Source organism: Pogoniulus pusillus, chromosome 26 (genome assembly GCF_015220805.1).
Source record: "Pogoniulus pusillus isolate bPogPus1 chromosome 26, bPogPus1.pri, whole genome shotgun sequence".
NCBI classification, from domain to species: domain Eukaryota; kingdom Metazoa; phylum Chordata; class Aves; order Piciformes; family Lybiidae; genus Pogoniulus; species Pogoniulus pusillus.
The window spans coordinates 9,213,182-9,239,411 of NC_087289.1; the positions used below are offsets into that span (position 1 = coordinate 9,213,182).

The 26,230-nt window shown below is 41.8% G+C and overlaps 2 long non-coding RNA genes across 2 annotated transcripts in view; one reads left to right on the top strand and one right to left on the bottom strand.

Annotated features, from left to right (window-relative positions):
- Positions 1–25,944, bottom strand: LOC135187019 (uncharacterized). The gene is made up of 3 exons (XR_010307167.1): positions 25,273–25,944; positions 24,061–24,165; positions 1–133 (listed from the first exon to the last, which is right to left on the bottom strand). It is a non-coding gene; the product is annotated as an uncharacterized LOC135187019 (long non-coding RNA).
- LOC135187018 (uncharacterized) overlaps positions 4,183–26,230 on the top strand; it is a 49,687-nt gene continuing 27,639 nt past the window's right edge. Inside the window, exons 1-3 of the long non-coding RNA XR_010307166.1 lie at positions 4,183–4,290; positions 9,190–9,253; positions 17,996–18,110. This is a non-coding gene — a long non-coding RNA (uncharacterized LOC135187018). The remainder of the gene's footprint in view (positions 4,291–9,189; positions 9,254–17,995; positions 18,111–26,230) is intronic.

Sequence of the window (26,230 nt, forward strand, 5' to 3'; positions counted from 1 at the left end):
CAATTTTCCAATCTTTTAATCTGATTTAGTTTTCCAAAGCCCTCCTTTACCATGGTGTTAAACTTTCTGCCACTACAACATCTTTCTTTTCCTTCCTCCGTTCTGTGTTAGGTGGTATTCAGTCAAACCCCACCTGTACAAGGAATAAAAAGCAAATTTAGAGCACAATATTTCCCTTAACACCATTCTCTCCACATCTTTATATCAGACAACTTCTGTGCTGAGCTCTGCCTGCTCAGCACCCATGATATATTTTTTAGAGCAGCTGTTTCCATCTAATCAGTAACAGAAGATAACCTATGCACACAACAGCAATCACACATTACACATCTGCAATATCTCTCCACTCACACATCCCACAAGGTACAAAGGAAAGACAGAGGTAAGAAAGACCTTTCTCAGTCTTTTTTTCCGATAAAGAAATTGATCCTTGGAGCAAAACAAACTGAGTGAAAGCTGTGGAAGAAATAAGGGGTAGGAATTAGAGCCTGTTGGCTGCTTGTGCCTTGCTGTATCAGCCAAAGAAACTGTCTTTTCCTCTTCCCTTTTCATATTTTTTCACCTTTTTATATTCCTCTAGGAAACAGCACAAAGTTTAATCAATACATTCAGTGCCATCATCTTCCCTGGGCAGCAGAGCAGCCACATGTTTCACCTTACGGAGAGGTTCTCCAACAGCTTCAACATCTAACAGGGTTGTGAATCACTCCAGTGGCATTGATGTCTCTTCAAAGGACAGTTTTTCAGAAAGGGCAAAATGATGTTCAGACTGACAGTCACTCATACAAAATGTCTTGTCTTCTCTGCTGGATCTCTTGCTGTGAGTGCCACATTCACATCAGCTGTATAGAGAGAGGAATTACGAGTTTCCCTTTCCCTAGCACTTATTTAGCACCCACTCCCATCTCCCTTGTCTTACCAACTTAGATCGTGCATATGCTCCAGTATGTTGTAGAGATAGGAATGTTAGCTTGAAATGAATTAGTTCAGCTGTCTCTTTACTTTGCTAAAACCTGTCCTGTAAACATATGAGACTGCAGGCTCTCGAGAGTGGGACTATTTACAGCCTTGTTTTTACAGTGTTTAGTACAGCAGGGCCAAAGCAGCGAGGCTCTGGATGTCATCGTGGCACAGATAATTTTCACAGTGACCCAGAGGGAGAGGCAAGGCCAAACTTAGAGGTTAGCAGTTCATAATGGGTAAAGAGAAGTTGAAATTTCTGAATTATAAAGTTGTAAAAAAGATTCAAAGGGAAGTAAGGGCATCCTCAGCCCACTCTTTGGTAGTACAATACATAAAACCCAGATTTTGTGGGAGTATAATAAAAGATTGTATAGGAGTACAATAAAACCCAGACACAAGTCTGAAAAATTCATTAGTTTCTGCCATGACTAAAATAAGCACTGTCTACAAAAACTACTTTGCAATGGTAATGAAAAGCTAGTGGAAAAGCAAGTGTTAGCACCAGTGCTGCGACATGAAATCATTTCTGTGTGCTCAGATCAGTCATTGGGAACAATGTTGTTGATTATAAACCACAGCAAATTCCCAGTCCCCCCAAAACATGTGTTTTATGTTGCAGTTTTTCTTGTAATTACAAAATCAACAGAATGCTATCCAGTTTTACCGCAATTAAGCTAACTATACACTTAATTGATATAACGTACTCCGTAACTGTAAGCTCTCTGCAACAGTAAACTCCTTCCTAGGAGCAACTGACAGCGTTTCTCAGGCATCTTTCAGGGGTGGCATGATGACAATGCTTGGTTCTCTCATCACAGAATCAATCAGGTTGGAAGAGACCTCTCGGATCATCCAGTCCAACCTAACACCCAGCCCTGTCCCATCAAATAATGCTATCATAATATCACAATGTTATCACTTAACAGCTATTTGGATGCAATTTAGAATCAAAAATTGACCTGCAGAGCTTCATTTATTGTAAGTTGCTACGAGAAGTCTCCTAGATTTGGATGTTTTTATGGCCCCTTCAGTTTATGTGGGTTTGATGGAAGAGATGATGGCACAGACTTATAGCAGTGTGAGCAGTTCTCTGGAAACAGGTCTATCTCTAGTCACTCGTGAGATAGTGCTCACCTCTAAAGCTATTACCATGTCATTGTGATGAAGACCTTTGGGCTCAAGGAAATGAAAATGCTTGTCTCAGGTCCTCAGTGACAGAATGACTATATGGTATTTTGCTTCAAGCAATTGTCACTTGATCAGAGCAGTGGGACTGGCCATGCTGTGTCTGTGATGGGCCTGGGAGACAAGAGTTTTATCCCAGAACTTTTCTCACATTTTTCTCATATATATATATACACCTATATCTCTATATCTATGTCTGTCTGTCTGTCTCAAGATACAGCTCAATATTCTCCACTGAACTGGGATTGTCTCTACCTTGGCCATTGCGTCTTTCTGCATCTGGAGAGCCGAGTGGTCACTGCTGCTCTGGCCACCAGAACTGAGCATATACTTGAAATTTATGTTTACTGAAACAAAAACCCAAAGCCAGTTTGTAGGAAAAGGCAAGACAAACTCGAGTGCACATGTGCCATTAACTCAGAATGTATTTATACATAACTGTTCAGAAAAAACACCCAGCAGGTAGGAACCAGAAACCTTATTATTTAAGTAGCTAGTGACATAAGCATGATCTCAAGAATAGCAGGTGGCCACTAACATAGTAAAATAATTAGTTCCCAAATAATTCATTGTCTAAAATGTACTATATTAGAAGTTTGCATCCCTTTACTATCCAATCTAAGCTAAATCTTTGCTGTACAACACATTTTGTAGATGCATAATTTTAGACCATGAACACGTGAATTTAAAAATGAGATGGATTGGTTAAACTTTTCCATACTGCCTACAGCTGGCTGCCAATGGTCGAGTGATCCCAAGAGTTTTACTAGGGCTTCTGAAAATCTCCTCTTTTACTGGTTAGATATAAGCAGATATAATGCTTCTCACTCAGTTCTGAATATCCCTTTTCGTTTTGATTTTACCTTGCGTGCTCCCTGCAATAGCACTGAGAGACACTTGTCCCTCTAACTGAAGAGTAACTTTTTAGTCATTTGGTTCAGTAGCTGACTTTTCATTTTTTTCAGGTTGGAGAAAGGCAAAGAGCAGACAAAGCAAACACAAACCGTAGGATCATAGGATGTTAGGGGTTGAAGAGACCCAAAGAGATTATCAAGTCCAACTCCTCTGCCAGAGCAGGACAATACTAACACAGATCACAGAGGAACACATCCAGACAGGCCTTGAAAGTCTCCAGAGAAGGAGACTCCATGACCTCCCTGGGGAGCCTGTTCCAGTGCTCTGTGACCCTTAAAGAAGTTCCCCCTTGTGTTGAGGAAGAATCTCTTTTGCTGCAACTTACACCCATTGCTCATCCTATCACAGGAAGCAAATGAGCAGAGCCTGTCCCCTCTATCCTGGCCATCCCTCAGATACTTATAAACATTTATCAAATCCCCTCTAAGTCTTCTCTTCTCCAGACTAAACAGCCCCAGGTCCCTCAGCCTCTCCTCATAAGCCATGCCCTCCTGTCCCCTCATCATCCCTAGTCACATCTATTTTAAATACTCTTTGGCTAACTGTAGTTAGAACTTGCATTGGCATTGCAGTCTGAGTATTGCACACTATTATGGCCATACTTCAACCGTTGTTTCTTCACTGAAATAGATGGAATTGACCAGCAAATGTGTTTATATAAAAGAATGTAGAGTTTTTCAAGTTTCTAGTTTTATGAATGTAATGAACCAGCTTTTTGTTTTTAACTTTAACATATGTTGATATTTTGGAACATGCAATAACATGTTCAAATTCCTTCTAGCATATAAAATTGTCACCAGAATTTTAAAGTCTTCTTGCACAGGCCCAAAACTACTGGAAAATAAAACTTTGGGAAACGTGTACTAAAAGTTCCTGTTCCCCAAAAACTTTCCAACAACGACATAGAAAAATGATATATTTCACTTTATTTTTCTTTTAATGCAGTCTGAAAGCACAACCTCCTCATACCTGTCCCCCAGTTTGTAGAGACAGAGCCTGTATTTGCCTTTTTCCTGCCAAAATCAGCCAGTGCAGAGAGATGATGGGTGAACTCACTTGGGTACATGTTATGAAAAATATAGTCCTTAGAAACATTTTGTTTCCTCTTCTCTTTAGAAGACAGTGAGTTCTCTGGTGCCAAGATTGTCTTAATGAAACTGTCAATGGGATGACTACATTGAAGAAACAAGGAAGATTAGCAGGGAGAAAAGGGAATTACAAGAAAAGGTGAATTGCTAGCCATGTGCAGATGTATGCTTAGCACAGTGCAGGTGTATTTTTGTTACTGACATGAGATGAAGTTTTCTCAGCTAAAATACATGAAAGGGGTTGTTTTTATGTTCATTGCTTAGCCTGTTGCCTTCTCTGTTACTAATACTTTTCTGTACTGGGAGCTCTTCTGTCATATCCTGTGCATGTCCAAGCACCTCTCCTTTGATCAAGGGTGCATAGCTTCCTTTTTGCTAGTTCCTGGCATGCAAAGTTAAAGGCAAAGCTCGTTTTTTTTTGTTCTCACCACCATTACAGGCTTCAGTGTCAATAAAGCCTAGGTTTTAAGGCAGATGGAGCAACACTGAGTTCAGCATATGTTAACCTCCTTGCTTTTACAGCTTGTTGACTGAATTTTGCAGCTTGAACTGTATGCTCTTATGTTTCTGAAGACAGACTGCTGCCACTGCCCAGTGTGGTTGGTTTACATATTGCTGGGCTAGATCCCCATTGCACTGCAGACAGATGGTGCTGTACAGACACAGTCTAAGAAAAGGCACGCTGAGAGTGCAAATACCAATAATGATGATTAACAGCTTTTCTGAAGCCTTAATGATCAGTTTTGGTGACTATCTTTCAGGTACCTGTCTAAAAGTAGTTTTATGCTATACTTTCAAAAAGCCCAACCACCCAAAAAAACCAAAACAACCAACAAACCCACCCCAAAACCCCCACCCAGACTGACAGTGCAGTTATCTTTTCTATTTACTTATCTCACTTTCCATTGTTACAAAATGAGAGCAGGACTCCAGCTCCTATTTCACACAGCCTAATAGACTCTATAGATAATATTACTCAAGCATATTGCATCTGTAGTAGAAACAATTTAGGAAGTCAGAACCTATGAGTTTTAAATCTTTCTCCATTGAACATAATTAAAGATCAACCATTTTTTTCTAGAGCAACAGAATTTTTATAGGCTGCTGTAAAGCCCAGGTTTCTTTCCCAAGATATGTGCTAGATGAAAGACTGCACTTTGCTTTCTGTGGAGAACCTAATTGGTATAAGCTGGGACTATTCTAGACATAACAGGAGTTTGTGCTGTCCTTCATACACAATGATAGGGGGTGGAAGGGACCTCTGGAGATCATCTAGTCCAACCCACCCCCCAGAGAATGTTTACTTAGCACAGGTTGTACAGAAGAGTGTCCAGGTGAGCTTTGAATGACTTGAGAGATGGAGACTTCCCCACCTCTCTGGGGAGGTTGTTCCAGTGCTTCACTTCTTTCGGCAGGCTGAAAGAAATTTGGGCTGTCCAGTCTAGAGGAGAAAAAGCTCCAGAGAGACGTTATAGCTACATTTCAGTATCTGAAGGGGACTTACAGGAAGGCTGGAGAGGGGCTGTTTAGAAGGGTTTGTAATGATTGGACAAGTGGCAATAGTTTTAAACTGGAGCAGGGTAGATTTAGGTTGGACATAAGGAAGAAATCCTTTACAATGGGAGTGGTAAAATACAGGAAGATGTTGCCCAGGAATACTGTTGAAGTCCTGTCACTGGAGGCATCCAAGATCAGACCTGATATGGCCCTGGGCAGCCTCATCTAGCTGGAGGTGTCCCTGCTCACTACAGCAGGGTTGCACAAGATGACCTTTGAAGGGCCTTCCAATCCAGTGCAATCTGTGAACTTCCTATGTCTGAGTTTGTTCCCATTATGTCTTATCCTGTTGATGAGCTCCTCTGAAAAAAAACTGGCCCCATCCTCCTGAAACCACCCACCGAGCATTGATAAGATTCTCCATCAGTCTTCTGTTCCGCATTCTAAAAAGACCCAGTTCTCTCAGGTGTTCTACTCCTCCGATCATTTTTGGAGCCCTTTGCTGTACCCTCTCAAGAAATTCCCTGTCCTTCTTGCACCAGGTAGCCCAGGCCTGGAGAAAAGTTCTCCAGAGGTCTCCGCAGAGCAGAGTGGAAGGAGAAGAGAACTTCCCTTGACCTGCTGCCATGCTCTTGGATACAGGAACATCTCTTTTGCGAACCAAATTGTCTTTTCTCTCTTATCCAGTTACTTTACAATAGAGATTACTCTGTGGCAGTAGCCATTGTCTTGCACACTATACAGCTACCAGTATATCTACAAACTTTAAAATCATGTCACCAGGTTATACAGAAACATTTGTTCCTGTGTTGTTTTAAGGGCACAGATATAATAGAATATCAGGTAGTGACAGGATTAGAGGGAATGGAGCAAAGCTGGAGGTGGCAAGATTCAGACTGGAGGTGAGGAGGAAGTTGTTGAGCATGAGAGTGGTGAGAGGCTGGAATGGGTTGCCCAGGGAGGTGGTTGAGGCCCCATGGCTGGAGGTGTTGAAGGCCAGGCTGGATGAGGCTCTGGCCAGCCTGCTCTAGGATAGGGTGTAGGGGGGGGGGGGGGGGTTGAACTAGACGATCCTTGTAGTCTCTTCCAACCCTGACTGATTCTATCAGTAGCTGACAATTTCAGGTGAATTTATTTCCATCTCCCTTGGGAACAGAAAGCTATCCAGAGTGTGTTCAGAAACACTGAGCCACTCACTGAGAGAGGGAGCTGTGGCCTGTTACATTCTGCCTGTTCCAATACTGGCTGGGGCTGCAAAAGCCTGCACACCATGTTCTGCTCTGTCGTTCCCAGAGCAGGATTTTTGCAGTCCAAGGAATCACCGTTTAGTCAGAGCAGAGACTAGACCTTTCAAATCCAACATCAATGTATAATTCCCATCTTCCCCACAAGATTTTTTTGTAGAAATAGCAAAAGAAGAGAAAAATTTGAGGAATGTCAGTAGGAACAACCCAGCTCCTTCAGCTTTACTGACAGCTTAAAGAAGTGTAGATGTCAAAATGATGGGTAAGTCAGTGAAAAATCAACCTGTGTGTGCTCTTAGTCAGCTGGGAGAAGTCACGAGTAGCTCCTGGAAAATCAAATGGACAAGATGGATCCACTGCATTTGCATTTAGCATGACCACATAACCGTAAAATAAAGGGAATCCCTAAAGGAAACATTCTTTTGTCACATAAACACTGAGCCACTGCAAGCGAATCTGGCAAGGCTGAGAATCCAGCTCCCCAGACTGCACATCAGCCTACCATGAGTAATGTCAAGAGGCAGCAACAGGGCTGTCAGATACTGCTGCTGTCGTTACCCTCTTACCTCAAATATCCATGAGTTTCGCTAGCTTACAGAACCTGTCAGCAGACATTTTAATCTATATGTTCAGGAAACAAAACTATTTTACCAGATAATTGTTGAAGCTAATCTCTCTTTGACAAGGTCATTATTTATACTGCTTCCCTTGTAATCTTTCCCCCTGTCCCCCCCTCCCCAACATGTACATACAAATAAGGCTCTGAAGCCTTATCTTGCCGATGTTGAAAATGAGACTTTTATGCAAACTGATAAAAGTTCTTTGTTTGATTTATCTGTAAACCAAAATAGTCTGGTAGTTTGCCTTGAAGTTAGAAGAAAAAACACACGCTGTCAAATCCTGTGTATTCCTTTTTATGTATTTTGTCATTTCCCCTCTATTAACTCTGTCCTAAGGTTGAAAAGAAGACTGCACTCTAGCTTCCATTTACATACTGTACTTTAGCTTTGACTTTTTTGGTTGCAGCCTGTTAAATTTATTGACTATTAGCCCCTTGAGCTACTGAAGAGTATGTGGCTTACATTGTATATCTTTTGAAAGATGGTACTGGTAGCCTGTTTTAATGTGTTTGCTCTCTCCAGATACAATTTGTCTTACATATTCATTGGGTTTTAGTGCCAGGACCAGTTTCTTCGTTGCAACTATTGTTTGGAAGTCTTGAACAGATATTAAGACTTAGTAATTTTTCAGTGCCACTCAGGGGAATCTGAGTGTCAAATGAAATAATGAGTGGGAATTTGGGCACAGAAAACCCCTAAGCAGCTGGCTTTGGAGATCTCAATTAAAAAAAAAAAAAAGAAAGAAAGAAAGGAAGGAAAAAGAAAAAGAAAGAAAGGAGAATAATTTGAGATGGCATGAAAGACACTTTGAGAAGCCTGGAATATTACTCATATACAAACAGAGCCAGCCAAAATGCAGTGCTTTCCATTCATTGGCTTTTAGGTATTATTTTAATTCAAGGCTTCATATAGCTTGAAAGTTAGAGAAAATTTCATTTTTGAAACACCAGCATGTGGAGCTGGGAAAATGAAATATGTTCCCCTGCTACTGCAGCTGCTTTTTCTAGTGCTGGAGCTGGCTAGAATAATCATTTCATTAGGCAAGGGCCTCGAATTGAAAGAATCTCTTTTCATATTGAAGTCAGGGGTTTTAGGTGCTCACTTGCAAAAGAGAGGGTTTGAAAGCCTTTAGAGTGATGGTTGCTTATGGGTACAAGCTCCAGGATCTTGTGGTTTCTGGTTCCCAGATCTCACCTATCACACTGGTCCAGAGTATGGGAATGTGATACTGGTTCTCCTGTGATTCTGGCTCTCATTATCTCAGTCTTGCCCTGTGCCCTTTTGTAGAGGTGCACCTCAGAATATCTTCTGTTCTACAGCATGCATGTTGGCATCTTGGTTACTGATACTAACTTTGAAGGTAACCAGATAGGATACCTACACAGCATGAATTTAAAAGTACAGATGAAGTACAGAAAACTGTGGATTGGGAATCCCAGCCAGGTACCTTCAGATTCATGTTGTTACAGGTATCCCATCTAGTTAACTTAAAAGTTAGGTGGAATGTACCTACATCATAACCAACATGCCAAAACCCAGAAACTGGACTTCTCTTCATGTCATCTATACTCAGCTCCAAATGCATTCACTTGATGTTTGATCCTGAGAAAGAAATCTTCACTGAGTATTTTAATTTCTAGGAAATCCATACTGAAAATTATTCTCCTTTGTCTCCAGGAAAGCCACGAGAGCAGTCTTGAATCTCCAGGAATTGAACACAGCCTCCAATGAGGAGGCATAGGTAAGATCTTTGTGCACAGTGCCAGGCTTTCAATTATTCCACCCAAATGCTTATACTTTCAAAATCTATCCTGGTGAGGAACCTGTGGTCCCAACAAGTGCTGAAAAAGAAAGATAATTCAGTCAATCTAATTCACTTAAAGTCAGAGTACGGCTTATGAGGAGAGGCTGAGAGACCTGGGACTTTTTAGTCTGGAGAAGAGAAGACATAGAGGGGATTTGATAAATGTTTATAAGTATCTGAAGGCTGGCCAGGAGTGGAAGAGAGGAATATTTTTGGCTTGTAGTGTACGTGTCAAAAAAATACAATTATCTATTTCTCAATCTTTATAGCTCCCATCATCACAATTAGCTTAAGTGAAGCCATATTTAGCTTGTATATAGCTTCAATTTGCTGCAAAGTAAATCACCAAATAAATCAATAATTTACAACCCAGCAAACAGTGCAGACTTTTCTGAAAGAAAGAAACAAACAAACACCAAAGCAAACTTCATTATGGGCTGGGCATTTCCAAATGTAGCACAACTCTTTGCTCAGTTTCTCCGTGCTAGATGAACAGCTTCCAACATTCAAGCAAGCAGGAAATACATAAAAGCAAACACATAACCACACAAAATAAAGTTTTATTAGGAGTCTGTGAATAAGACTCTTTTTTACACATCCAATGCCTAGGATGTTTAGTGTGTTTTTGCTGTTGGAAGACATCAAGCAAGTTGCACAGATTGGATTTGGGTATTGGGAGAAACACTTTATTAGAGAAGGAACTTGTCAGGGCTTCGTGCCAATCAGCTGCACCTAGTTATGTAGCAAACACATCCAACACCCTCAGTTTTGCAAGTGCAAGAGGCAACATGTTTTGTATTTTCTCTATCAGTACCCACACAAAGAAAAAAAGAGAGGAAAAAAAAAGGCTAAAAAATATCTCCATGGCATGAGTAAATCACAGGTTTACACTGCTGAAAATTACAATGAGGCTTGGAGGCTTTTGTATAAGTTATCACTGTTGAGACTGTATTGATTGGCTGCATCCCTCAAATGGGGGTAGCTAATAGTCAGTGAGGCTAAAAGGTGGAAAAAAGTGATTTTTTTGTATATGTTAAATTAGGGTGGTGGGTTTTTTTTGTTGACAGGGCTGTAATAAAGATCAAAGGCACTGCAAAAGTCTAAAACCTGAGGATAATTTGGATAAACAGAACATCCACAGGTGAATTATTTAGAATAAGTTTGGGGGCCAGGGACTGCTAATTCCAGTTTTGGAAAGGGATAAAATTCCCTCATGTTTCACAGCATGAGATAAATATTTTCCTGATGAATATTGGAAAGACATTTTAATTAGCCATTTAATTCCATGCTTCTCATGCTAAGTTTTTCATCTTGTTCTGTAAGATCTGGTTCTGTCTAGCAATGGATAGTAATAATTGGAAGAGATGAGCCACTACCATGAGATACCCCCTTCCTTCACAAGGAAGGATGTTGTAATGGCTTCTGCATGTTACATGTTGCTATCCTTTGTGGAGCTTTCAAAGTCCCTAGCAAGAGTGGGACTTCTTCCTCACAAGGAAAGACTGAGGGAGCTGGGTCACTTTAGCTCAGTGAAGAGGAGACTGAAGGGTGACCATGTTCATAGAAATGTAAAATGTGAGTGCCAAGAGGATGGAGCCAGGCTGTGGTTGGTGATGTCCAATGGCAGGACAAGGGGCAATGGGTGGAAGTTGAGGCATAGGAAGTTGCATATAAACATGAGGAGGATTTTTTTCCCTGTTAGGGTGACAGAGCGCTGGAACCAGCTGCCCAAGGAGGTTGTGCAGTCTCCCTCTCTGGAGATATTCAAGACCTGCCTGAATGTGTTCCTGTGTGATCTGATACAGGTAATCCTACTCTGGCAGGGGAGTTGGACTAGATGCTCTTTCAAGGTCCCTTCTGGCCCTTAAGCTTCTGTGAGAAGTTCAAGAAAAGACTGGATGAGGCACTTAGTGGTGATAGGCTGGACAGGATAATCTTGGAGGTCTCTTCCAACCTGGTTGATTCTATGATTCATCTTGTAGTCACATGTAGTAATACACTAATTGATGTGCTTTAGCACGAAAATATTTTACAGAATATCACTGTAAAAAAATATATTATCAGGTACCTCTATGTAAGCCATTAAAAAGCATACTTTATGATAGATGTTTTCATCATTTTCTGCACTAAGCATTGCAGTGCAGAAAAAGGGGAGTTCCATGCAACCTTCCAAAGTCTGGAGGATGTATATAACTATATACCAGTAGGTGAAAATGTTATTCTGTGATTAAAATTGCATTTTATTTCTATAGCTGGAGATGTTCGTGTTTCGCTAAATAAACAGGCTTTCTTGTTTCTCAGTACTTCAGAAGAGAAATTGCTGTTTTGTTTGGTTTGGAATGAATGAAGGTAATCTCAGATCTTTTGTTTGCATCACTGTAAAATGTGCCATTTTCTCAAATGAAAGCCTGGTGTATTTGCAGAGCAGACACAGAAGTATGTATGATTACCTCACCGGTTCTTTGTACCACGCATAGATGGAGGTGAATTAGGACTCATCAGCATGAGAGGGCTTTGTTTTCTTCCCTAACAAACCATCAAAGGATCTCAGAGCATGGTTTAAACTATTCATACTGAAAATAGACTGAATTTTTGTCTGCCTGATTCCAGTAAATGCTTGTGTATTATTTAGAGTGAGATTCTTTCAGGAGAGATGCTGGAAACTGTAAAGATCCATGCAGAAGATAATGCTCAGTAACCAGTCTCAGGCCATTCATACAGTAGAAAGCTTTACTGAGTAAGACTGTGAGAAAATAGCTGTGTTGACAAAAGCCCAGGTATAGATACAGCTATATGGGCAAATTTATATGCCAATACATTTTCTTTCCTTTCAGACATCTACCATAAGACTGCCACTGTAGCTGTTTTTCCATGCCACGTTTCCACTGTGTGCCAATGCAGATAAAACAATTTTGATATGAGTGAGGCAAATTATGGCTGATTAATTAGACTGTATATCTTGGAGGATTAAAGTTTGGTGTCTCTTCTCTACGATGGGGATTACTGCTACTGCAAGATTTAGTTTCTGACTCTGCAAACCTAACTCACATTATGTATGTGCCACTAAGCCATGTTGTTGGTGCCAGCTAGAATGCACCATCTAAAGCTGGCCAGAGCAAACAGAAGTTGAAGAAAGTGAATGGGGACAGATGGAGCTGCCTTTGTGCTGGCAGCATGCAGTGCAGAGCAAGCTGCTCTGAGCACTCAGTGAAAACAGATTTAGGATAGACTCTATTCAACTTCACATACACTGTGCTCCAGCTTCTTGTTAACTGGGGCTTGCCCCCCCCTCCCAGAGTGACATTTCCTGCACAGAAGATGGACAGGAGACACAGCAGAAGGTCATTTTTTATTTCCACTGATGGTTATGGTCAGCTTCATGGTTTCCAATATTTTATCTCAGGAAGCTGTTCTGTGGAAAAGTTTTGGGCAGTTCTAGTTAAGAATTGATAGCTTAACACTTTGCAGGACCCTGGTTTCAGCTGCAGAGGCATGATCTTGCCAACAGCATTAGTCACCATTGTCTGCTACTGCTCACTGAAGCACACATTTGCAGTGGAAACACCTTGGCATGCCTCAAGTTTAGCATGTGATGTAAGGTGGGAGAGGGAAACAGGGATGGGAAAATAAACAAGAAGCCAGTGCTAGGGCTACTCTTCTAGAAAGCCAAGCTCTGGTTCAGATCTTTGGGGGCACTTGAGCAAAACAGGGAAGTGAGACTCCAGCTCCTGCCTTCTGACCATTATCTTCCTGCCCTCTGGGGACTTGGCATTTTTAGAATATAGAATCATAGACTGGTTGGAAGGGACCTCAAAGATCATCTAGTTTCAACCTCTACTAGAACAGGTCACTCAAGGCCTCATCCAGCCTTGAACACCTCCAGGGAGGGAGCAGCCACAACCTCTGGGCAACCTGGGAGTGTCTGACCATCCTCACTGGAAAGAACTTCTTGCTAACATCTAGTCTAAATCTCCCCTCTGCCAGTTTAAACCCATTACCCCTCATCCTGTCATTACAAGACCTTGTCCATAGTCTTTCCTCATCCCTCCTGTAGGGCCCCTTCAGATACTGGAAGGCCACTATAAGGTCTCCTCAAAGCCTTCTCTTCTCCAGGCTGAAAAGCCCCAACTCCTGTAGCCTGTCCTTGTAAAAGAGATCTTTTTTTTTTCCACCTAGTCAGATTTTGGGTTCTTTATGCTTTTCTTGTTTGGGTGTTTTGGGGCTTTTATCTGGAGTTACTGGCAACTTCTTGATACAGGCCAGGAGTGTTTAGTATCTATAATACCTATCGCATGCAGGCAATTCTGCTGTCTCACAGCAGCAACATCTCTTGTGGTTTATTAGAGCTCTGCCTATTCTCTGTGTCACTTCTCTACTCAAATGGGTATTTCAGTGTGACAAATAACAACGTTTGTTACTACTTCTTGCAGCCATGTCAGACTGGAAGCTCCCATTTGACATATGCGTCTGTCGAATTAGCTGACTTGTGCAGCAACCAGGTTTTATGTTTCTGCTCAGTCTAGCAGGGAAGGTAAAGGTTATCACCACCACAGGACGCAGGGAGGAGTGGCCGCACCTCCAAGCTGCCTCTGTAGCTCTACTGATGGTGTTTGGTGAAGCAAATCAGCTGCAAATTACAGCGTGTGGTTGTAGATCAATTTATGCGCCTGCCTGCTGCCAACAACGTGCTGTGCGCGAATGGAGGTAACTTGGTAAACAGGCACTCTACTAACAGAAAATAACCAAGTGTTGTTGAAAGGAATAATTAATTAATGTTTGTAAAGCACTTAGAGACTGAAAAGCACCTTATTAGTGCTAAGTGTTCAGGGGCCTAGCTCTCTCATCAGAAGTTAGTGGTGTCTTCTTTGTTAGGCTTTAACTGAGCACAACATTAAGGGTACAAAGCCTTTGTATCTGGTGTCCTCAGTCAGGTGTTTTTTGTGCCTGGCAGTCATTAGCATGCAGTAAGTAAATAAGAAGAAACTAAACGGCATGAATCAGCCTATTTCCACTGATGCCAGCAGAATCAAGTTGATTTATATCAGCTGAAGATCAATGACAGCAAATCCAAAGCACATCTCCTCTTCCTGCCTATCGAGCTCAGTCAGAGCCAGCAACTGGTTTATTCACTGCAGCTCCCATCTTTTTTTTTTTGAGCCCAGCTGCCAGGAATGAATATAAAACCGTATTAGGGCACAGTCCTCCCTGTGCAGTGAGGCAGAGAGATTGGATGGCTCAGATTTGCTGCCTGGGGCAGCCAGTGTGCTAAGTGAGCAGCCTCATGGTGTTAGAGAGCAGGAATCCTATTTATCAGGTGTGATGTGTGGGGCTGAAAGGTAATACCTATGTCTGACCTGGGTTTGAGAGATCAGAAACATGGCAAATAAGCACCTGTGCCTTTACTTTCAAATAGCCCTGGCTCCCTCAGAAAAATAAACAAGTCTTCACGATGCAGAGGTCACCAAATGAAGTTTGGATTTACTTGGGAGGCTAAAAGAGCTATTAGCCACCAAAAAGAGAATCATCTGGGGAGATGTGATCTTGATAGTGTTATGCAGCCACAGAGTTCCAGCCAGCCCTCTGCTCAGACCACTGCAACATGTGGCATTGCACCTCCTCTGCAGTCAACTAAAGGCTGAATTGAAGTTTGCGGTCCACAGTAAATACTCTCATCTGTCTAAGAGAGTGTTAATCCATGTTTCACTCTCTGTAAATACTACTTAAATCTCATATTATGGGAGCAGGAAAAGGGGGAGGAGAGGGGAGATAATCTTGTGCTGTGCAGAAAAAAAAGTTTTAGGCTAATTGGCCAAAGATCCCAGGAAAAAAAACCATTGCACTTGCCATCAGAGAACACGTTTAAAATTAGCACGTGCCTTTACCAGACAAGCTCCCTTTCTTCAGCCAGAAATTTTGTCAGGCTAAATTTGATGATGTTGAGCATCTGTTTCATATTAGAAATGCCTAGCACCTCAATAGCTCACACTGATCTTCCAGATTGATTGAAACCCTGATGACTGATGACTTGCCAACTTAACTGTATGGTGCATGAGCAGTATGACCAAGTGTACATCACATGTAGTCACTGGCAGGAGTGCTAGGAGAGCGAATCCAGCCTTTGATCTCCTAGGTGTTTCTTCTCACATCAGTGAGAGGTTTTTGGTTTTTTTTAACACTGTATTAATTGGCAGAGGAAGAAATGTTATCTGCCAAGAAAAATACAATTATTCATCCCTTTGCTGGTCTTGGGTAAACCTCCACACTTGATAAAGGGTCACAGCTGGAGACAATTAAAATAAGCCATCAGAAGAAAAGATATTCTGGTTTTTCAATCCCTGCATCAGTCAAGGGGACAGTATTTGTCCCAGTTCATAGAATCATAGAATTAACCATTGTGCCTCGTCCAGTCTTTTCTTGAACACCTCCAGGAATGGTGACTCCACCATCTCCCTGGGCAGCCCAGAACTCAGTGTACCTCAATACCTCTTCATGGCGTTTTGGGAAAGACTAAGTGTTAGAAAAGTTGGTTAATAGTTATCTTTGTAATTAAGTATCTGCTATGGATCCATTTACTGACTCTGGGAGGGGCCGGAACACTTGCATGTCCTCCGTGCTCCTAAGTTTGCTTGAGTTCACCATAGGACTCATAAAGGCCCTATAAAGTACTTTGAAAGAGCAGTCCTAAAAAAACCAAACCAAAACAAAACTAAACCAAACTGAAGCCCCAAACAAACATATGCTTGTCTCAGAAATGGAAAAAGTCATAATAATTTACCTTTTCTTCACTTCATCAAGACCATAGGCTTTGAAGATCTTGAAGACTGAAATAGAAAAGTGAAGTCTCTCAGGGGTCCCAGCAAGACTCTGTGGTGCTGTTGACTTGACACACAGAAATAGTGGTACACACTCACAGACTCACTGCTCTTTGAGCCTGTGTTGTCTCATATGTCCTGTAAAGGTCATTAATAGTGATGCCTGAGACTTTTCAAATCAGCAGAGATAGACTGAGCTTATGGAACAGGCCAGTTAAACTATGGCTGATTTCTACTCCACAGCTATTTGTATGCACATCAGAAACCACTGAAAGAAGCTGGCAAGTGTTCAAGGTTGCTAGATTCCAGAACTTTGGCATGATAGCCTCCCCTAATCCTATTTGTAGGCAAACAGAAGTATTTTTATCTTTGTGAGTCGTCTCTTTTCCTCTCATATTCACATGTATTACAGACATTGATACATACACACACAAATATGCACATATATATTTTATCATATTAAGCTTTCAGTCTTCTCTATGATCTTGTGAAAAACCTTCTCATAACCTTCTCTCCCATGTATCCATAGCTATGAGAGGGAAAAGTTTATGCCAGATCCTCAGATACCTTAAGCCTATTGTCAGGAAATGCAACCAAGCTAAGATATTTAAGTGAATGAAAGGCTTTGTTTCTGTAGGTTTCTGAATTCAGGGGCCAAAGCTGAAGCAATTTGGTTGAAATAGTGACTCCAGCCGAGGAAAATGACCCAACAGAAAGTTCCATAGGTGTCAAGGCAGAAGGTGAATGTATGATAATTAATTCTTTATCTTGGAATATATGCTGCTAATTGACTTGTCAGCAATATCATTACCATGATTCATAGGCTCATAGATTTAGACCAGAAGCAACCATTACAATGATCTTGTCCTACCGTCTGCATAGCTAAGACCACAGAACCTCACCCTGTGGTGGCTGCATCAATCCTCTGATTTCTGCTGGAATTCTGTGGGTTTTCATTACTTTTATTTCCCCAAAAATCTCAGACAGTGCTTATTAAAAGTCTATGCAATAGAAAATTTACCAGGCTCTCAGGTAAGTGGTTCTAAGGGTAATGTTTAGAGATTTGCAGTTTATATTTTATATCATATTTGCATTGATATTTTTATAGGATTCTTCTTTTTTTTTTTCTTCATCTGTGACCTGAAGCATTAAGAAAGCTCTCAGGCAACAGATTGGAGGTTTTTTCTTTCCTTCTTTTTTTCCCCCTCTTCCTGTAATCACAGGTGTCTGTAAATTTTATGGTATTCCTCTTGTATTAGTAATATCTTTAATGAATCATTAATCTTTATCTTTTTTGCCTTCTTTCTGTCTTCTCTCCCACTTTTCTCTCCTTGGGTAATCCACTAATAAAAACAACCAACCAAACAACAACAAAAACCCCCAACCCCCCCCCAAAAAAAAACAAACAAACCCCAAACCAAACAACCAAAACCAAAACTAAACAAACCAAAGCATCCAAATTCCACACCCTCTCCCCCTCCCAAAGAATAGGGAGCAAATTTAAAAAGGGGGAGAAGGGACAGACAAAATTCACAACAGGAATTCCAAAATATGCAGAATGGTCCTGGACACATCTTTAAAACCCTTTCCAGCTGTGATTCTATCATCTACTGGAAGGCAAGTACTGACATTCTGCAGTCCTTAACAAAATGTGTGGGGTTTTTTGTTTTATGATCCCACCTGTTCCTTCCAACATATTTCTCTCCTCCTTTTGCTCCCTAATACTCCCCTTGAGTCCAATTTATCTGATTTGTAGGACGTGTGAGGATTGCCTAGGTAGATCATGCCAGTGACAACACAGTGACTCAAGCAGCTAGACAGGGTGTCACACTGCTTTTTGAAAGACTAGAATTTGCTTTTCTTACAGGCAATATCTCAACAAGTCACAGAACCACAGAAGGTTAGGGGCTGCAAGGAACCTTGAAAGATCACCAAGTCCAACCCCTCCCCTGCCAGAGCAGGATCACAGAGGAATGTATCAGGTGAGTCTTGAGTATCTCCAGAGAGGAAGACTCCACAAGTCCCCTGGGCAGCTTGTCCAGTGTTCTGTCACCCTCACAGGGAAAAGTCTGCATTGCTACAGAAGTTGTACCCTAGAGTTAGTTTTTCCCTTGTACTGGGAAGGCCACACCTTGAGTGCTGTGTCCAGTTCTGGGCTCCTCAATTCAAAAGAGACGTTGAGATACTGGAATGAGTCCAGAGAAGGATGATGATGATGCTGGTGAGGGGCCTGGAACACAGCCCTGTAAGGAGAGTGCAGCCTGGAGCTGGGAGTGTGCAGCCTGGAGAAGAGGAGGCTCAGGGCAGACCTCATTGCTGTCTACAACTACCTCAAGGGTAGCTAGGTGGGGGTTGGTCTCTTCTTCTAGACAACCAGCAACAGAACAAGGGAACACAGTCTCAACTTCTGCCGGGGGAGGTTTAGGCTGGATGTTAGGAGGAAGTTGTTGGCAGAGAGAGTGATTGGCATTGGAAAGAGCTGCCCAGGGACGTGGTGGAATTGCTGCCCCTGGGGATGTTCAAGAAAACAACCTGGATGAGGCACTTAGTGCCATGGTCTAGTTGACTGGACAGGGCTGGGTGCTAAGTTGGACTGGCTGATGTTGGAGGTCTCTTCTGACCTGGTTGATTCTGTGATTCTGTGTGATTCCCTCTGTACTCCCATAGCACATCAGATATTTTGAGACACTGTTCTTTGCTTATTTGAGTACCCCTTAATCCTGCAGAATAATTTCATTAATGTAAACAGGAACTAAAGGATCCAAATCAGCCAAAATCCTTCTGGCATTGACCAAATCCTCATCCTGCAAAGGCAGCAACAAAATAGCCATTGATGGTACCTGAATAAACATCTTGCTGCTTGTGACATCACTATGAATCACTGTTGGTATAGTTCATCAAAACATGAGGCTTTGCAAATGAACCAGAGGTAGACTCAGTGCATGCACTGGGGACAGTTTAGCTGTGCTACAGGTACTCAGATGAGGCAGGAGCAATGAAGTTGCTGTTTCCTCATTATTTCTTGATCATCTCATGTATCTATCTAGCCTGTGAATAAAGCATTAACTGCCATGTACTTTGAGAAGCTGAGAGAAAACATGGTGAGTTCCCTGAGGTGCCAGTGGACTTGTTTGTGTTTGTAAGTGAGTCAACAACAAGCTGACGTGCTCAAACAGTTAGTCAGTCCAGCAGTGAATTGGCCCAGCTTTTTCTCCATCTGGTGGGTAGGCAGACAGATTAAATTTCTGCCATGTGTTTGTTTGCTTTGTGGAAAAAAAAAAAAAAAAAAAGAGTTGCATTTATATTTCTAGTCACCATGAGGTGGTAATGACCTTACCAAAATACCCTGCTTCACATTAAAAAAGGAGGAGTTAGCAGGAACATAATGACACTCTACCCAGTGCATGATGTTTTATTTAAGGGAAACGTGGCAGAACACCATAGCTGTTATTAAAAACCCAAAGTGGAAGCTCAATTACAGCCCTTAAAGAAAATTAAATTCACAGTTGAGCCTCAGAGTTTTGAAGCTACTACCAGTTGTTTCCTGGAAGTGACTTTGAAATGAGTTTTGGGAAATCATTTTAGTATTGACTTGGGCCATAATGGTTGGCTGTTGCTTTTTTGTGTAAGATTGATTAAATTACTCTGAATGAGCTCCAAGTCCGTGTCCTTTTCTGAGGCCAATTGTGAATATGACCATAATGCACTCTCTTAAAAAAAAATGTATTACAGAAAGTAAATAAGCTCTAAACCTTGGGCAAAGGTAGTTCCTTGTCTCAACATACATCACTTCTTTTATACCACACACTTTCTCTCTTTGGGGTTATTTGCTAGTTTCTTCTATTCACTGCAATAAGAGAGAATTTTGACTGTCCTAAAGAACTAGCTAAGAAGTGTATTGGCAGCAATAAGAGTTGGAAGTTGCACTACTGAGTTCAGCCTTTCTGAAATGTAGGATCCCTCCAGTTATTTCTTCATACAGAATGACAGAATTTCTTAGATTGGAAAAGACCTTCAACATCACTGAGTCAAATCATTAGTTTCACACTGACAAGTCCTTGACTAAACCAAATCCCTCAGCACAGCATCTAATCACTATGAATGGCTATGGTTGGAAAGGACCACCAGGATCACCCAGTAAACTCAAGTGATATTGCACCCTACACCAGCCCACAGGAGTGAATGCTTTTAATCCAAAAGAGCTTTGAAAATAAATGGCAAATGTGCAAAGAGGTGACAGGACTTCTTCACAGCAGTTGAATAAGCCTGGGCTGGAGCCCGAGCAGAGCCCAGGTCTTCAGAGACCCCGGGAAGTCTCCTATTCACTGATCTCTGCTGCTTTTTGGTTACCTGAGCTGTGGTTCTCCCAAAACACTGTCTGGTTTGAATTTGTGTAAAAAGTATGGTACATCGTAAGATATACCCTCAGAAGCCACCAAGAGGCGATTGCCCCACACAAAGCAAGGCAGATAGCTAGAAACTGCAAAAGAATAGGAGCAAGACAAAGAGCACAGACATTTTGGGAGAAATTTAGCATAAGCAGCTGCACAGATAGTGTCTTAACCAGTGACGGACACTTTGCAGTTGTGATACAAAGAAAACCCAACAGTTTATAGAATACAACCTTTCAAAGCCTATTACACTTCCCAGGTGTCCTGAGGTCTCATCTGAGATGGTGAGCTGGGGAGCAAAACTCTCCTAATGAAATCTGGTTCAAGAGAGTTAAAGATTTCATGGCCCTATCATACTGCTAGGGAAGAGTTCTGTTTCCTTTGCATTAGTTTCCATGCTAGGAGTTCATGCACTGAGTCTATAGGTCGCAGTCTCGTTTAACAGGCAGATGAAGTTGGCTCTCGAAGGTTGTGTTTTTCTGTTCTTCCTGTTCTTAAGTGTCTTTAACTCCTGCTGACAAAAGTAATCTAGCTCCACAGAGGCCTTAAGTAAACAGGAATCCTGCAGGGTGCAGGTTAAACTAGCATTGAAAGAACTGCACTGGTCTGTAATTATTTCCAGGAACTTTCTATCTTTCCATTCCTTTGTTGTTCAAAGCCAGAACACTTGAGTACCAACTGGTGGATGGAATTGCCAAAACCTCTCCTACAGTCCCTGCTCCATAGGTGGTGTCCTTTACATCTTCAGGTTAGAAAGAAAACTAGGCTGCTCCTTAAGCTGATCAAAGCACAAGGCATGATCTAGTTAACGTGGAAAGAAGTAGCAGCCTGTGTCAGATTCTTCCTCTTGATAGTTATTTATTTGTTTGTGTTGAGGTTCTAGCCCCTATTTCAAGAGGGTTATAGAGATGCTGGAGTGTGTCCAGAGAAGGGCCATGAGGGTGCTCAGAGGGCTGGCCCAGCTCTGCTATGAGGACAGACTGAAAGAGTTGGGGCTGTTCAGTCTGGAGAAGAGGAGGCTCCCAGCTGACCTTGTTGTGGCCTTCCAGTATCTGAAGGGGGCCTACAAAAAACTGGGGAGAGACTTTTTAGGCTATCAGGGAGTGACAGAACTAGGGGGAACGGAGTGAAGGTGGAGAGATTTGGACTGGATGTAAGGAGGAAGTTCTTCAGCATGAAAGTGGTGAGACTGATTCTATGATTCCACTTTGAGTAGGCAGGAAAAGTCTTGTCATTTACTGCCTCGAATTCCAGCTGCAACAGACTTCTCCCCAACCCTCATCCTCCCCCTTTGTTAGTTTTATTTTTGTTTGTTTGTTTTCTTTGAGCTTTAGAAAAGGCAAAAACCTTTTCTCCTGGTAAACGTGTTGGCTCATGTCATATTAACTTGACTATCTTACTGATAAACTGAAGTTACTGCTGCCTCCCACGGCAGGCAGCTATGAACAACCTCTCTTGCACTTGCTTTTTGGATGAAATTTTAAATGCAGTTTGCTCTAAACAGAATCTCAGTTAAAGCAATGATTAATGTTTCACTCTCTTTAAAATAACACTTTATCTCCAGTAATTCTCAGAACTGAAGAATATCCATTCAGGCATCACAGTGTTATATTAGATGGTCTGCTTAAAGCCCTACATTCACATTAGTCTCAAAGATTCCCTCCTCAGTGGGTGGCATTCAAGCACCAGTTGGTGTTAATACATTTTTTTTTTTTTAAACCACAAAAATGGAGAAGATACAAAATGAAGGAAAAAGCAGCAGTCAAATTCTTATTTATCAGCCAATATCTCACTTCACATCACTGAATGGTTTTATAGGAAACCTGGGCAAAAAAAAAAAAGAATAGCACTTGCTCTGAAAAGCTGCCATGTCCCACATGCTTAGGGCACAAGTAAGTGACCATACAAGGAGACCTCTGGACATAAGGCACTGAAACTCTTTCTGACCAAGGGGAGGAAAGTAAACACACAAATTCCACCTGGTCGTGGGTTAAGTCAAGCCTTACACATACTGTTGGACAGAGTCACGAACAGAATTTGTTTAGCCACTCTTTCTCCCACCCTTTCACAGGACCAGAGGTGGAAAGAGCAAGCAAAACATACGAGGTTCAGGAAGGTGACTTTGAAAACAATTTATAGTGAGTGGACATGCATTAAAGCAAAACCAATTCTGTTTGTTTCAGGTAAGGCATGGGCAGTTTCACTGCAAGTGCTGAGGGTGATTTGTATTCAGAAAATAGCCTCGTTTTCTTTGCCCTGTGTCTTGTGCAGAGCCTGTTGCTGCATATGCATAGTGAAGTTTATGGCTATGGGGCTTTATGAACTCTAACTATTTCTGACACCCCAGTTGCACTGTTGCTTTCTCTACTTCAACAGCAAAGCTTTTTTTCAGTAGGTGGTGTGAAAAGAATTGTTTGCAATTCTTCCTGGCTTCACTTTCCTTCTCCAGATTCTGATTTAATTAGACTCATTAACAAGACCAAGTGACATGTTTTCTACAGGAGAAGCTTTGAGATGAGATTGTTCTAGCTAGTTCAAAAACTCCTGCCAGGAGAAACCTGACCAACACAGGGAGACTTACAAGAAGCACTTTGCTTGATGGTTTTGCAGAGAAGGAACTGTCTCTTTTTTTTTTACAAAACAAAAAGTTCTTGTGGGTTTTTTGGTTACAAACTATCTGCTTTGCTATTTAAAAATGTGCTTTACCCACAATTACTGCTGTGAAGAAACCCCTGTATTACAGCCAGGTCTGCTCCATGGTGAGGAAGGTAGGAAAGACAGATGCTTGGATGGCATTCTTTAGATGTACTTTTCAGTTACTGGGGAGCCATATAAATGCAGACTGCGCAATGTGCAGCATCCTTTTCGCAGAGCCTGTACCTGCCGTGGGGGATCACACAGCAATGTGACTGTGGAGAGACAACAGAAAAGCAAAAGGAATAGAAATGAGGGAAGGAAAGAGAGTTGTATGTAAGCACAGAATTCTCAGGAGAGGCATTTCTAGTTCTTTGAAGGATTTCCAGCACAGAGCCTGTAGAAAATTTTCATCCACATCCAAACTGGCCAGAAACTCCTTTCAGGAACTGTTATCAGTAACCCATAAGAAGCTGGCTTCAGCAGCACTCTTGAGACTGGGATCAGACACTTGACTAACACACAAACCCTTAATTTGAGGAAAGATCCAGAGAAGGCTCTGAGATAACGTATTGAATACCTTGTGGTCTAGTGCATCTGCCAGTGCCCTGGGTAAAGAACTGCATGCAACATACACAGCACAAAATAGCCACATAAATACTGCTTGGACTTCTTTCTTGATGCAAGAAGCCTATAAATGATAGCAATTTAATTTCTGGTTAAGTTATTCCTGGTCAGAAAAAGCAAGGAGATGTATTTCAGATGACAGCTGTGAACATATCCTGTGCTTTTATTCTCTTTTGCCATGTAGTCATTCATTCTCTAAACTTTCTCCATTACTATCCTATTATTCACCTCCTTTTTTATTTCCCTAGGCAAAAGTCTGTGATTACAGACAGTCACTCACTGGTATTCCGTTTGCTCTTCAGAATTTTCCCTTTTCTGGACAGGTGTTTCCCAGTCTCAGGTTTTGTATTATAACCAACAGCATGCCACCATCTTGGAGTTAGAGCTAGAAAAAACCAAGGTCACAGAGAATACTTGTTTCACAATTAGCTGAGGGTACCCACTGAGGGTACAGGCTTCCCAGTCTTTAATCATGGCCACCACCAAATATACACATCAGACCTTTCTGACAAATGGAAAAAACCCACCCTGTGATGTGGGGTCCCACTCCCTCCTCTTCTCCCTTCCCCTTTCTTTTCATTTTTTCCTTTCCCTTTTCTTTAAATCTAGTACTGACTGCTTGGCTTTATTGACTGCAACTGCAGAGTTACTTTACTTTACTATTGCAGTTAACAGCATTGCAAGGGATCAGCATTTAAATCTCTCAGCCTCTGTGGTGTGTTAGAAGTGTGGGAAAGACTGGCTGGAGAGGATTGTGTAGAGCTTGTCGTTGTAGGAGGGTGGACACAATCGTAATTCATGTGTCTTCTCCTTAGCAGTAATGAGAGACATGGAAAAGAAATGCTTTGTCTGACTATTACAGCAAGTCTCGAACCCAGTGAATAATACAGATAACATTTGGACATGTGAAGTGACAAACACTGTAAGAGTAACGTCAGTTCCATGGTTTGGCTTCCTCAATGCTTTGTACAACAGAAGAAAAACAGGTACAGAACTATGTCTTGAGAGAGGACTGGGTTAAAGTTTTTAGTGTGCATTTGTTGCTTCTTTTTAAAACTCATGTAAAGTATTTTCTAAGCGAAATAACCACATTGCAATCTCAGGTTCTTTGGGGTGGGTCTCTCCTCAGTTGCATCTTTAGATACTTAATGGAGTACGGATTAAAACCATGCACAGTTATATAGTTGCAGTATCACAAATGTCACTGTCCCTTAGAATTGTCTGTTGGCTTTAGCTCAGGGTTATTATATTCAGTGTTTTCACCCCAGGTTGTAAGGCAAGCTTTTATCTCTGTATGTGATCACAGAGTAATTGGAAAGGCCTCAGGAACTGCTAGTTCAATCCCCTTGTGTTGAGAAAGGACTCAGAATACTTTGATTAACCCCAGCTGATGTTTATTTAATCTGTGTTTGCCTCAAATTAAAGGAAGAGCACCCGGCATGCAGGAAGGAGATGGAATCTTAAGGCATTTATATCTCCCTTGGGTACTCACATCTGCTGCTGTGCAGCACAGACAACTTCCATCTTCTCAGAAGAGTCTTACTTGGAAAGTGCTGGAGGTACCAGTGTTAGGGTAGGTGGGAGCTGACAAAACCTTGGCTCCTCTTGTTCTCTGTATACATGTAGAAATTGTGCATAGTTTCTTCCAAGATAAAGCTGTAGGTCCTCATCAAATCAATGTTTTAAAAAATCAAGCATAAAAGGTAACAATTTGTGTCAGGCTTCACTTGGCTCTTTCATTGTTTTTGTTCTGATATAGACTGATGTGTCCGGTTCTGGGCTCCTCCATTTAAGAAAGATGTTGAGGTGCTTGAACATGTCTGTCCAGAGAAGGGCATCAAGGCTGGGGAGAGGGCTGGAGCACAGCCCCATGAGGAGAGGCTAAGGGAGTTGGGGGTGTTCAGGCTAGAGAAGAGGAGGCTCAGGGGTGACCTCATTGCTGTCTACAACTAGCTGAAAGGAGGTTGTAGCCAGGCAGGAGTTGGTCTCTCCTCCCAGGCACCCAGTGACAGAACAAGAGAACACAGGTTTAGGCTGGACGTTGAGAAGAAATTCTTCACAGAAAGAGTGATTGGCATTGGAATGGGCTGCCCATAGAGGTGGTGGAGTTACCATCCCTGGAGGTGTTTAAAAGGAGATTGGATGATGCACTTAGTGCCATGGTTTAGTTAATTATAAGAGTTAGGTGATAGACCTCTAGGATCATCAAGTCCAACCTTTCTCAATCTGGTTAATTCTGTGATCAGGAAGCAACTCCAGTACTGCCATATGCCTTTCCTGGATGGAGAGCTCTCTATGCCAACATCCACACTTCAAATTTCATCTGTCCATTGATTCTGTAGCCATGAAAATGTTAGATAATTTCCAACACGGGTGGTGGAACACAATCTGTTAGGTTTGTCTGTCTGTCTCCTCTCCTCTGTCTCTCTCATTAAAAAGCTCCATTTTAT